At 38.0% G+C, this 12,361-nt stretch overlaps 1 protein-coding gene across 2 annotated transcripts in view; it reads left to right on the top strand.

Annotated features, from left to right (window-relative positions):
- The first annotated feature begins 632 nt into the window (after positions 1-632).
- The window catches only part of cx47.1 (connexin 47.1), a 42,861-nt gene continuing 31,132 nt past the window's right edge, over positions 633-12,361 (top strand). The window contains exon 1 of one of the 2 annotated variants that reach the window (XM_010886194.2): positions 633-713. The gene's annotated coding sequence lies outside the window, so the exon portion shown is untranslated. The remainder of the gene's footprint in view (positions 714-12,361) is intronic. The other variant, XM_020045341.1, reaches the window with a different exon arrangement.

Raw genomic sequence — 12,361 nt, 5'->3', positions numbered from 1 at the left:
TTTGGATGAAAACTTTAGAAATTACAGCACTTTGTCTCCTTCAGTGACTAAAAAAGTTAGTTGGACAAATTCCCAATGTGTATTAGTTAGAAGTTTGGAAAGCATTCCTTAAGATTCACAAAAGAAATTGCTCATTGACCACAGAATCAAGCTTTTGCAAATGCCATCATAAGGGAGGACTCAGTGCTGTGATTGTGGCAAGGGAAGGGTACACAAATTAGTAAATGCAGAGTTAACATTAATTATGGCACATATTTGAGAAAAAATATGTATTCCTGGAATAAGAGTTCATTATTTGAACAGAGTTTAGATTTCTTTCACATTTTAAATGTGAAATCAAGTTGACAAACAGCAACTTTAACAAATACATTTTTGCTTCAACAGTGAGGTAAATCATTTTATAGGGAATGGTACATGCACTATTAGATTATTCATGAGTGTTTTCCAAGATAAAATAAACAAGTAGTAGCACTATAGTAGAGCTAGTTCCTGTCATGGAGGCAACTGACCAAGCCAGCAAACAATGGGGCCATTTGCAGGAGTCCTGAGTGTTCTGTCTGTACTTGGTGGTGAGGGGTTTTGAAGAATAATGAACCATTGTGTCTCACTCTCAACCTGCTTCCGAGCCTCAGCAAAGCTAAGCAATGTCTTTGGAGGCCGTCCCAGGATGCTCCACTGAGAATAGTTAGTTTGGCCAAATCTATCATGGAGAGGTAGGTGTGCCTTTTTTGTTATCCAATTGTGATGCTCTTTGTGATGTTTGTGATCCTATGATGCTCTTACATCAGGTGACTCTTGTGATCTGTTTTAATGTAATACTATAGACTTATTATTGGAGAATTGTTGGTGGAGAATTGGTTGTAATGTCCCATTAGTCTTTTTTTGCATATAGTATACTTGTATGCCGGTTCTTACATGGTTTAATAGTACACATTTCTTTACATTTTTATAATATTCAGAATAGTATTTTCTTACCTTTTTATTTTGTTGCAGAAAATATAATGTTTTGTATTATATATATATAACTTCTGTGATGTGTTAACATATATTATAGTAAATTACATTTTACAGTGTTAATTCATATTACCAGCAAAACTGATCAGACAGCTCACTTCTAGGCAATAGACAGAAACAGAAAGAGTCATAATCCCCATAAATCCTTGTGGCACAACTGGAAAAGCGACTCTTGCTTCATACACCATTCATTTCTCCCATAGCAAATTTTTTAATCCATTTCAAATAAGGTGTTATGGGAAGCATCTCCATTTTCATAATTGTGTAAATATCAATAGAACAAATCGATTTTTATCAATATTGGCAAAAAAAAGCTTTTGCTGGAGTAAACGAAACTGAGGCTTTATTTGAAGCAATTCTAAAATTCCTTATAGAATAAATGAATGGTGAAATGTGAAATGAACCATTATCACCTTTTGCTGCAAGGCTTAATGGGCATTATGATGAGTCAAATATTTCAGTCTATTGGCATGCTGTTTAATTTTTATATGTGTGAGCAATGTATTTACAAGCTCACTGTTGTAGACCATTTACAGTATTTACAATTCAAGGAGACGAGAGAACAGTTTTGACTGTTTCTGTATATACCGCAGACAATAATCAACTTAAGTCTTTAACACCTATTGATAAAGGGTGCCTTAATCAGTACTTTAAAGGTTATCTCATATCTCCCATTGAACTTTTGGCACCCTACAATATATACGCAAAGCAACAGTAATTCACTTGACACTATGAATCACACCTAAACTTAGACAAAATAAAATGAGATTCCTATAGATTGTTTCATTGAGAAAATCACATTGTAAACTTGTACAAATGATAACTGTGAAATGGGACATAATCAAATATTAGTTTGTCTGTCAGCATGTTTTACTAACAATAGCTCCTTTTGATCAGCTGTGCACATAGTGACAGCTGGCGGATAGAGGCAACAGCTAATTTGTTTAGGCAACTCAGCAACAGTGGCTAGTTTGCTGGTTTTGGTGTAACATTTTTAAATAACCGATGTGTTGCCCTGTCATTTTTGCTAGCTCCTAATGTGCAATGTGACCGACTTTTTAACTGATTACCATAACTAATTTCCAAAACCCACCATTGTGGCTACAGCTTTTTATTCTCTTGATATGCTGGACTTATTCAGTAAATGAAGCGGATACGTTTTGTGACTGGAGATCCACTTGTCATATTGGTGCAGTGGCATACAGTACTACCCTATGAGAGCATGTGCATTAACATTTCAGATACATGGATGCCACCTAGTGGTTGTGAACATTTTCTGAAGCAACACAATTACAAAATATCTACTTAACTGTATCACGAACAATAAAAGTGATCTCTTTTATTTAAGAATGTTATTGGTATATCACATGCTATGTTCTTTCAAGTACCTATCAATTAAACTTTTTGTTTTTTGTGACCAGCCAAAAAACTAACAATTTAATATTTTTAATTGGATATGAATTAAGATATCCACAACATCTATTATTTACCATTTCATTGTTGTAGCTATATGATACCCAATATGTGCACAAATAAAAAAATATATATATTTATAATCAGTGTCATACAGTACATATACACTCTTTACTGTAGTGGGTGAAATCAGTAACAATTGTATTTTTCTTCTCTAATTTTAAACAAATACACTTTGAATCAAAAGAACAATATATACCTCATACACATTATGATGTACCATGTAACATTAGATTTTTAATTTATTTAAAATTGTTTTAGTTTGAATCCCAAGAGTACGTTTATAAACATCAAAGTTAACAGAAATATAACATAATACCTAGTCAGTTTATTGGACTGTACAGAGTTGACTACTCAGATATGCTTCTAGTGATTCTCTGACATCTAGCAAATATGTTTCCCAAAAATTAAGGTTCTACTAATATTTTTAAAGACTTTTATGCATAAGGAATATTAATACTATTATACTTGTAATAAATTTTGTTAGCAGATTTATTCACTATAACATTATGAACTTTTCTGTGATGAACTGCGTCAAAAAACTCCTATTAAATTCATTTTGAAACACAAAAACAATGTGGAAAATTCAAAGAGGATGACGTCACTTGAGAGCCACTGTAGAGACAGCGGATCGGTCTAGTTTTAGCAGGACTGATGGAAAATAATACTGCTACAGCAAGTTATTATATATAGCTTTGCAAACGGGGACCTATGGCCTTAGCAGTCATAAAGACAAGGATTCAACAGGAGGCAGGCAGGTGTACAGGGTGGATTAATTTATTTACACAGCACTATCTAAACCCTGTTTGCCAAAAGCCAGCTGACTGTTTTGCTGTTCACTGGCCTACTAAATAAACAGATTATTGAGGATTTTTTTTTTGCAGTTGATTTGCAGTTGATCAATGCAGTTGATTTTCTTTTACCACATCATTCACATATTTAACAATTAGATCAGTCAAAAGCCTGCAAATGACAGCACGCAAGGCAAACATCAAAAAGCTGATTGTTGTTATGGTCTCTCAATGTGGCAGTCAGTGAACAGCATACATGGCCTCTCACAATGTTTGACTTTGGATGATTTTGGACAATATGTTCTCCTATTGTACAATCTACCTCCACTCTTTTCATAGGCCTATGCAGGATGATTGTTTCATTTAAGTTTTCATGTTCTGAAAGGTAGCCCCCTGTCTCAGACTTTGTAAACCCCTGGTATAGGATATCTGCTCCAACTTACGGTATATGTTGACAAGATATTGGAGAATCATAACAGGTGAATATTGACCCTCTAAGCATTTCTGAATAACCACGGGACAGGGTTCAACTATTATAAACGGTTTATATGTTAAATGTCAGCTTTCTGTGATGTATACAATTGTAATACTGGGATTCAAACTGACCAGAAAAGGAACCAGGCAAGCCTAGTTCAGCCAATAAATGTTGCTGCTCTCACTGGATTTGAACACAGGTCCCCCACGTCTTTAACCACTATACCACAATGCTTTACATTTGCATACTGTCGGTATAGCATCTCGACATTAGATCAGTTTGTCACGCATTAACATCACAACAGGCTTGATTATTTCGCTAGACACCATTTAACATTGTGTTAAACTGACTAAAGTTTCTTAATAACTTTACCTCCACCACAAACAGCATCTATGAAATGCATGGCTTTTGCCACAGGCTGTTTTAACAGCTTATTAGCCAGTAATGGGCTTAATATTATCTTACTTAATACTTGATCTTAACACAACCAAAGCTATTTCATGGCACAACAACATTCTTTTTTCTTTCATTTGTGAATTACACTCACCTAAAGGATTATTAGGAACACCATACTAATACTGTGTTTGACCCCCTTTCGCCTTCAGAACTGCCTTAATTCTACATGGCATTGATTCAACAAGGTGCTGAAAGGATTCTTTAGAAATGTTGGCCCATATTGATAGGATAGCATCTTGCAGTTGATGGAGATTTGTGGGATGCACATCCAGGGCGTGAAAATCCCAGTAACTGAGCAGATTGTGAAATACTCAGACCGGCCCGTCTGGCACCAACTGCCATGCCACGCTCAAAACTGCTTATATCACCTTTCTTTCCCATTCTGACATTCAGTTTGGAGTTCAGGAGATTGTCTTGACCAGGACCACACCCCTAAATGCATTGAAGCAACTGCCAAGTGATTGGTTGATTAGATAATTGCATTAATGAGGAATTGAACAGGTGTTCCTAATAATCCTTTAGGTGAGTGTATAATCTGCCCCTGAGACCGGCACAAACTTGAATGTATTTAAGGGAAAACAGTTTCTAGTTATTTTAAGTTTTACCATAAATAGGCTTGCATGTGGAATAATTAAGGTGAGTGTACATTGATACAATAAAGCTTTCAATACAGATGACTATTACTGACTTTTTCATCAAGTGAAAGGATGAGAGAATCGTGGAAACCTTTACTCTTTCACTGCCCAAGGGTTTTTTATCTAGCCTATATTGTATTATATTCCTTCGAAAGTCCACCAAAAATAGTCGCAATATAAAAAGTTTTATTTAGCTTTACTATAACGTAGCTACTGAAGGTTGTAGCCAGCAAAGTTTTTGTCTATCCTGACCTAAAAGCATGCACGGATGCGTACTTCGAAAATCCACCAGAAATAGTTGCAATATTACTGTGAACAATTCTATTTTAGGCTTACTATAACGCAGCTACTGAAGGTAGTAGCCAAGTTTTTATCTATCCAGAACAAATCCTAATGCATAATTTGCTTTGACTGTGACGAGATTCAAGTGCGGGACCTATTGGTTGCAGGTCTGCGTCTCTAAACACTGCGCTATTTAACAAGAGTCAGTCAGTCAGTCAGTCAGATATTCACTCTTCTTGGCTAGCTCCGCTTACGCAGTCCGGCAAAAATAATATAATGCAGCTCTATTTCTTACATAGTACAAGGGACTTCATTGTTTTATGCCTATATTCAAGCATCAGGTGCACACTTTCCATTGACCATAGCAGCACTACTCATGAAATATATCTTATACAGTAGCAGGAGCCATAGCAAGAACCATACAGTATATTCTGCACATGATTTTGTTGTCTGTTATTGTTGTGTAAGACAACACTGGATGTCAAAGCTACAGTTAGGAGCATTGGATCTTTCTATGATATGTGCTGCCGGTGGCTAAAGTTCACAGAATTGGTAGTCCTGCTTCTTACACTGCAGTAAGAGTCGCGTACTAGGGAGCTCTTAGTCTGGAGGTGGTGCTTTACTAAGCATTTCTCTGATGCTGAAATCCAAATGACCCTAAATAAGTCTGCTTCTCTTAGGGCCTTGCCTCAGTCCCCCGCATGACATGGTCAGTTATGACAAGGTAATGTCAAAGATCAACCACCTCCAGCATTCCAAACAATCTTTGTTTGTTGTTTGGTTTAAGGAAAGGTTGTGTGGCGTGACTATTTTGTTGACTTGACAACTATGCAGTGTATTATAGAGCACAACAATGGAATGCCAACAATGGAACATATAGTTTCAATTTATTTTAGCACGTTAGTAATTTTTTGCTGCGTAAATATGTTGATTATTAATGTTTTTACGGTAGATCCAATTGCATGGATGAATCATCTACAATGTGATTATACAATATCACACATAGAAGATATTATTACAATAAATCACATACTATAGTAAATTGGTAATTGCTTAAGTGCAGGTAGAGGTGGGGAGAGAAGACAAATATAGGCAACCTAGAATGGAAAATGACCTAAATGTTTGTGAGAAGAGTAGAGTGTGAATTGAGCAGGTTCAAAAAAGATCCACCACAACAGGAACAGATGTGATGTGCATTATGTGGGTAGATAAGGGATAATGTGTGGTCAACTATTAACTTCACAACCCCCAATTTTTTTTTTTATCTGTGGGTTGGCTAGCATTTCAGAAGTATTATTTTGCAGGTTGGAAATGTTTTATATAAAGACAAAACTTTATGCATGGCAGTGTACACATACAATTGGAATTTGGTCTGGATAAGTGGTTCTGCTAAATTACATAAAGGGACATTTTTTATTTGACATTCTCAACTTAACTTATCATTCAGCACTGAACAGACAAATTAGGGGCCTTCAGAACAAAGTAATTACACCTTTTAAACCCAGAGGCTGGACAAATGCAAATTATGTAAACAATAAAATACAATATCTAGGCTGCCTTATTACACTGAATTGGGTGTTTCTCCTCTGTTGGTTCAGGTTTGTCTCCAGCAGCAGACACTTCTTCGGGCTCATGTTTGGGTGGTCACATTAGGGAGCAGCAATTGAGAAGCCAGTGGGGCATAAGTTCCTGGAGCTACAGATGTCAGAGAACACATCACGGCAGAAGTGTGATAACACTGACAGATGTCATAACATAGAAAAAGCATTACATTTCAGTCATTTAGCTCCCACTTTTATTTAAACTGACTTAGCAGTGAGTGAATAACTATTCATACTTTTCTGTACTTGACCCCATAGGAATCAAACCCACACTCTTGCTTTGCAAGCACCATGCTCTAACAACTGAACAGCAGCTCTATATATTATTTTGACAACATTATTTGTAGACGAGAGGAAAGACCTGAATTGAATACTCCTTCTGTGCCCTTCTCGTCTCCTTTGGATGAGAAAGTGTGTCTCTAACCTCCTTCAATGATCTTTGAACAGAAGAGGATGCAACGTGTTTTATTATAACATTGACAGACAACTTTTATGAGCTAATCCTTAATTATTCCACATGCAAGCCTATTTATAGTAAAACTTAAAATAACTAGAAACTGTTTTCCCTTAAATACATTCAAGTTTGCGCCGGTCTCAGGGGCAGATTATACACTCACCTAAAGGATTATTAGGAACACCTGTTAAATTCCTCATTAATGCAATTATCTAATCAACCAATCACATGGCAGTTGCTTCAATGCATTTAGGGGTGTGGTCCTGGTCAAGACAATTTCCTGAACTCCAAACTGAATGTCAGAATGGGAAAGAAAGGTGATATAAGCAGTTTTGAGCATGGCATGGTTGTTGGTGCCAGATGGGCCGGTCTGAGTATTTCACAATCTGCTCAGTTACTGGGATTTTCATGCACAACCATTTCTAGGGTTTACAAAGAATGGTGTGAAAAGGGAAAAACATCCAGTATGCGGCAGTCCTGTGGGCGAAAATGCCTTGTTGATGCTAGAGGTCAGAGGAGAATGGGCCGACTGATTCAAGCTGATAGAAGAGCAACTTTGACTGAAATAACCACTCGTTACAACCGAGGTATGCAGCAAAGCATTTGTGAAGCCACAACACACACAACCTGGAGGCGGATGGGCTACAACAGCAGAAAACCCCACCGGGTACCACTCATCTCCACTAAAAATAGGAAAAAGAGGCTACAATTTGCACAAGCTCACCAAAATTGGACAGTTAAAGACTGGAAGAATGTTGCCTGGTCTGATGATTCTCGATTTCTGTTGAGACATTCAGATGGTAGAGTCAGAATTTGGCGTAAACAGAATGAGAAAATGGATCCATCATGCCCTGTTACCACTGTGCAGGCTGGTGGTGGTGTAATGGTGTGGGGGATGTTTTCTTGGCACACTTTAGTCCCCTTAGTGCCAATTGGACATCGTTTAAATGCCACGGCCTACCTGAGCATTGTTTCTGACCATGTCCATCCCTTTATGACCACCATGTACCCATCCTCTGATGGCTACTTCCAGCAGGATAATGCACCATGTCACAAAGCTCGAATCATTTCAAATTGGTTTCTTGAACATGACAATGAGTTCACTGTACTGAAATGGCCCCCACAGTCACCAGATCTCAACCCAATAGAGCATGTTTGGGATGTGGTGGAACGGGAGCTTCGTGCCCTGGATGTGCATCCCACAAATCTCCATCATTTGCAAGATACTATCCTATCAATATGGGCCAACATTTCTAAAGAATGCTTTCAGCACCTTGTTGAATCAATGCCACGTAGAATTAAGGCAGTTCTGAAGGTGAAAGGGGGTCAAACACAGTATTAGTATGGTGTTCCTAATAATCCTTTAGGTGAGTGTATATGCGTATACTGGATGTTCGGAATTATTGGTTTATAATCATTCAAGGATTTCACAAGAATTGATTCTACAATTTCAATTCAGCACCAAAATAAATATTGATTGTTAAAGAGAATCATTTCACATAATTGTTAAACCATTGCAAAGACAGACAAAGTATGCATCTCATCTTGCTAGAGCATTTTCCTCTTCCATTTGACACGTACTCTTAGTTCTCTTCATAATAATGTATATACAATCAAATTAAACAATTTCCAAATATGTTACTTTATAAGGGAATTAACGACAGGATACACAGTGAGGTAGTTACTGACTTTCAGAGATCGTGCCTAGTTTTGAAACAAACATAAGTCTGTGCTCTGGTGCATGAGATGTTTTGGTATGACCTTTTTTGCTCCGATTAGTAGGGATGCAGCCCACATCTTCAAGCCGTGACCCTATGCAGCCCCTTAGGTGTCATGGTACAATTCTTTTCCTCTTATGTTTTTTATCCATTTCCTCCATTTCTTAATCTGTTCCCTCAGCTTTTATCATGAATTCTCTCTTTGGTATTAATTCCTGTAATTAACCTGCAAATATGATTGCGTGTCCTCATCATGGAACAGACTGGAACGTTCTTGCGTGTGTGTATCGGGGACATTGAGGGGATGGTGCTTGTTCAGCTTTTATAAAACTGAAGCTTGGGGGAAATTCACCTTTTGGCAAAAGGCCAGTAAAATGATGGCCAAGTTAGCTCAGTGACAAAAAGGGGAATGCCCTTCAATGGCCTGGTCAAGTTACTGATCTCAGTCCTATTCAGAATATGAACTATAGGAAATGTTGACAATGTTGTCATCTTCCAAACAACATGGCACAAATCTGCCAAGAACAATGAGACTCAATCAGTACATTGTTCTGTGGAAGGCAGGGAAAGCAATCTCTAACAAACCATTTTTGCAATATATTTCTTTTAGTTTTTACAAATCTGAATACTTTTGCAAGGCACCATATACTGTTTTTCAATGATTTGGCAGACAGGAACATAACTCAGATGCCTCTGTTGAACAAGGTGAATCATAACTACTCACTGCTAGGTTTGATTATGCAATCTGCAAAACACAAAGGCCAAAGTAATTCATATGCCAAGCAGAACATACAATATGTGGTTCAGGAAAGATAATTAAATACTTTATATAATCCTGAGGTTGTTCTTATCCCAGTTTTGGGATTATCCATTAAAGGAATATGATACATAACTCAATCTACATCAACTACAAGCCATCCTTACATCACCCCAAGTGCAACATCTACATGAAAGCCAGAGTACTGATGGATCATTTTCTACTGACCCCAGAATACACCCAGCTGCATATGCTTTTCGTTACATTTTCGATATTTCTCTGAAGTTACATGAATATTAATAAGACATGGATGTCTGCTCAGCATGTTCATCAGTATAAAGGCAATGCCATTCTGGAGGCGAACAGTTTTAACTCACAATCCAATGGTACGCACTGTCTGTGTAGATATGACTTAATCCTCAGTGTGTTTATATTATCTGAACACAGAACAACCAAAACCTCCAATTAGAAGGCTAGCAGCTCTGTTCTCTTGGAACTTTGTGTTTTGCTGTATCTAATGAAATGTAATCTGTTGAAATGTAATCTATGTCCGTTTTTTTTAGGAATATTTTGGAATAGCAGTGTATGTCCCGTCATACGCAAGCGTTCCTTTCAAGAGACACTACTTCAACCATTGTAGTGAAAAATTGTTTAGGTCAGGCAAATATCACATGCACGTTTATTCCAAAATTTTTGGGCCAGTCAAAGTTTACATGCAATTTGTATTCTACATCAGATTTACCCTTCTTTAAAAATATACCAATATACAGCAAGATTGCAGACGTTGCGCAGTATGTTATATCGGTTGCAGTGTCCAACTTTGCTTTTCATAGATGAACCATGTCAACATCCCATACAGCTATACTGCAATGCCTTTTTGATTAAGAGTAGACATCCAAGCAAAGCTGAAGGAAGATCTTCTGGGGTAATGTTGGCTTCCACCTCTAGGCTCTTCATTCCCAGTCGCTTCAGTGGACTCGAGCCTCCGTCAAACTGGCACAGGACACACAGAGCCAAGGGGTAGGATAGGCCCGGCTGGAAATTTTAGAGAAAAGTAGACAAATGAAAGAGGACGGCCACCACTCTCAGGCAGCCTATAGGATATACCACACCCCATGCTGGCTGGTCAGAATAGTCAGATAGTGTGGGGGGAGACGAGAAGGGGGAGGAGTGCATGCTTTGTTCTGGTGTCTTGTGTCACTCTTTTCTCTAGGGGGCCATGTCCAAGTCACATGGCTTTGCTAGATCTGTTACATAAACACAGACCTCCATGGCCCTCAGTCGGCTCCCATCAACTTAGTTCCTGAAAAAAAAAAATATCTGGGAAAGCGACATTATCAAGGGGCTTAGGAGAGGAGAGCTGTCGAGATGTTCACTTCTATCCATGGGTCAGTGTTTTTGCATTACTCACTTCACCGCAGACAGACACCACAACTCTAAACGACCACTTGAACGTGATAACTGGCTGACTTAAGTGTTAGGGTCTCACAAGGACTTGTGGAGTTGTTTGAATAGAATACACCATTTTGTGCAGCAACACTCAAATGAATCTGCAGGTGGTTTACCGTAAAATTATTTTACTGAATGAAACATTTTCATTTTATACTTACTAATTATTACCAGAAAGGAAAATGAATAATGGAGCTGGCTAATTACTTGACTGTGTCTTTTGGGTGTGATCAATTTGTAATATGAATTTAATGCAACTTGGAGAAGAAACTATGACATAGTCTGACTGGTCTTGCCTCTAGGGACAACACAGCACATGTATGGTTTGATGAACTCCAAATGCTCCAGACTCTTTTAGCAACATCCCCTCTCTTCTTTCCCTTGATTCTCACCAGCGGTAAATGCAATGCCATATCTCCTCATTCATTTGGATGGGTGGGGGTATGAGGAGTACAGAGGAAAGAAGGGAGGGAGATGTTTGGAAGCACAGCCTCTGGGGGATGGGTCCTTCAGGCCCAGTCGGGTGGGTTTCAGATGCAGCATCCACTCGCACATGGCCTCAAATCACCCGGTCACGATGCTCTTGCAGGCTCAGCTCTCCATACTGTTTAAAACCCCTTTACACCAGACCCTGGTTTGTGTATGGTTTGTACCTGCTTTGTATTCGGACATACAATATGCCATGTAAGTCTTTAAAAGACTTGCATACTTCAGGCTCTGTCAAGGTGTTTAGGGGCTATGGCTAGATGGCAATTTTAGAATTTTACCATAGAAAACTTGGCCATGTCTTCTTGGTTAGCAACTCCAGAGCAGATTTGGCAATTTGTTGTAAACCTGCTAAAAGGTGTATTTCTCTCCCAGTGTCTCAAGAATAGCAGACTAAAGCAAGTTTCCTCTAGGATTTTGTGTCCTGTTTTTTTAATCTAAAACAAGTCTTTGCTGATGTCAAGGTATTATTCATACCGTCCTATACCATGATGAAGCCACCATAATGTTAGAATATTAGGAGGCAGTTACATAAACACTAATGTGAAAAACATTTAGGATTTCCTTTCTTACTGCATATTTGTCACACAGAATGATGTCAGATCTTCATACAAAATGTAATATAAGACAATGAGTAAAGCGAGTAAACACAAACTTTAGGGTTTAAATTTGAAAAAAAATTGAAGGAAAAAACATCAACTGGTCCTGTGTGAAAAAGAGATTGCCCCATTAGATACTCATTCAATCCATTGAATTAATTGGATTAAATT

Source organism: Esox lucius, chromosome 3 (genome assembly GCF_011004845.1).
Source record: "Esox lucius isolate fEsoLuc1 chromosome 3, fEsoLuc1.pri, whole genome shotgun sequence".
Taxonomy (NCBI): domain Eukaryota; kingdom Metazoa; phylum Chordata; class Actinopteri; order Esociformes; family Esocidae; genus Esox; species Esox lucius.
This window is presented reverse-complemented; position numbering and strand designations above follow the sequence as displayed.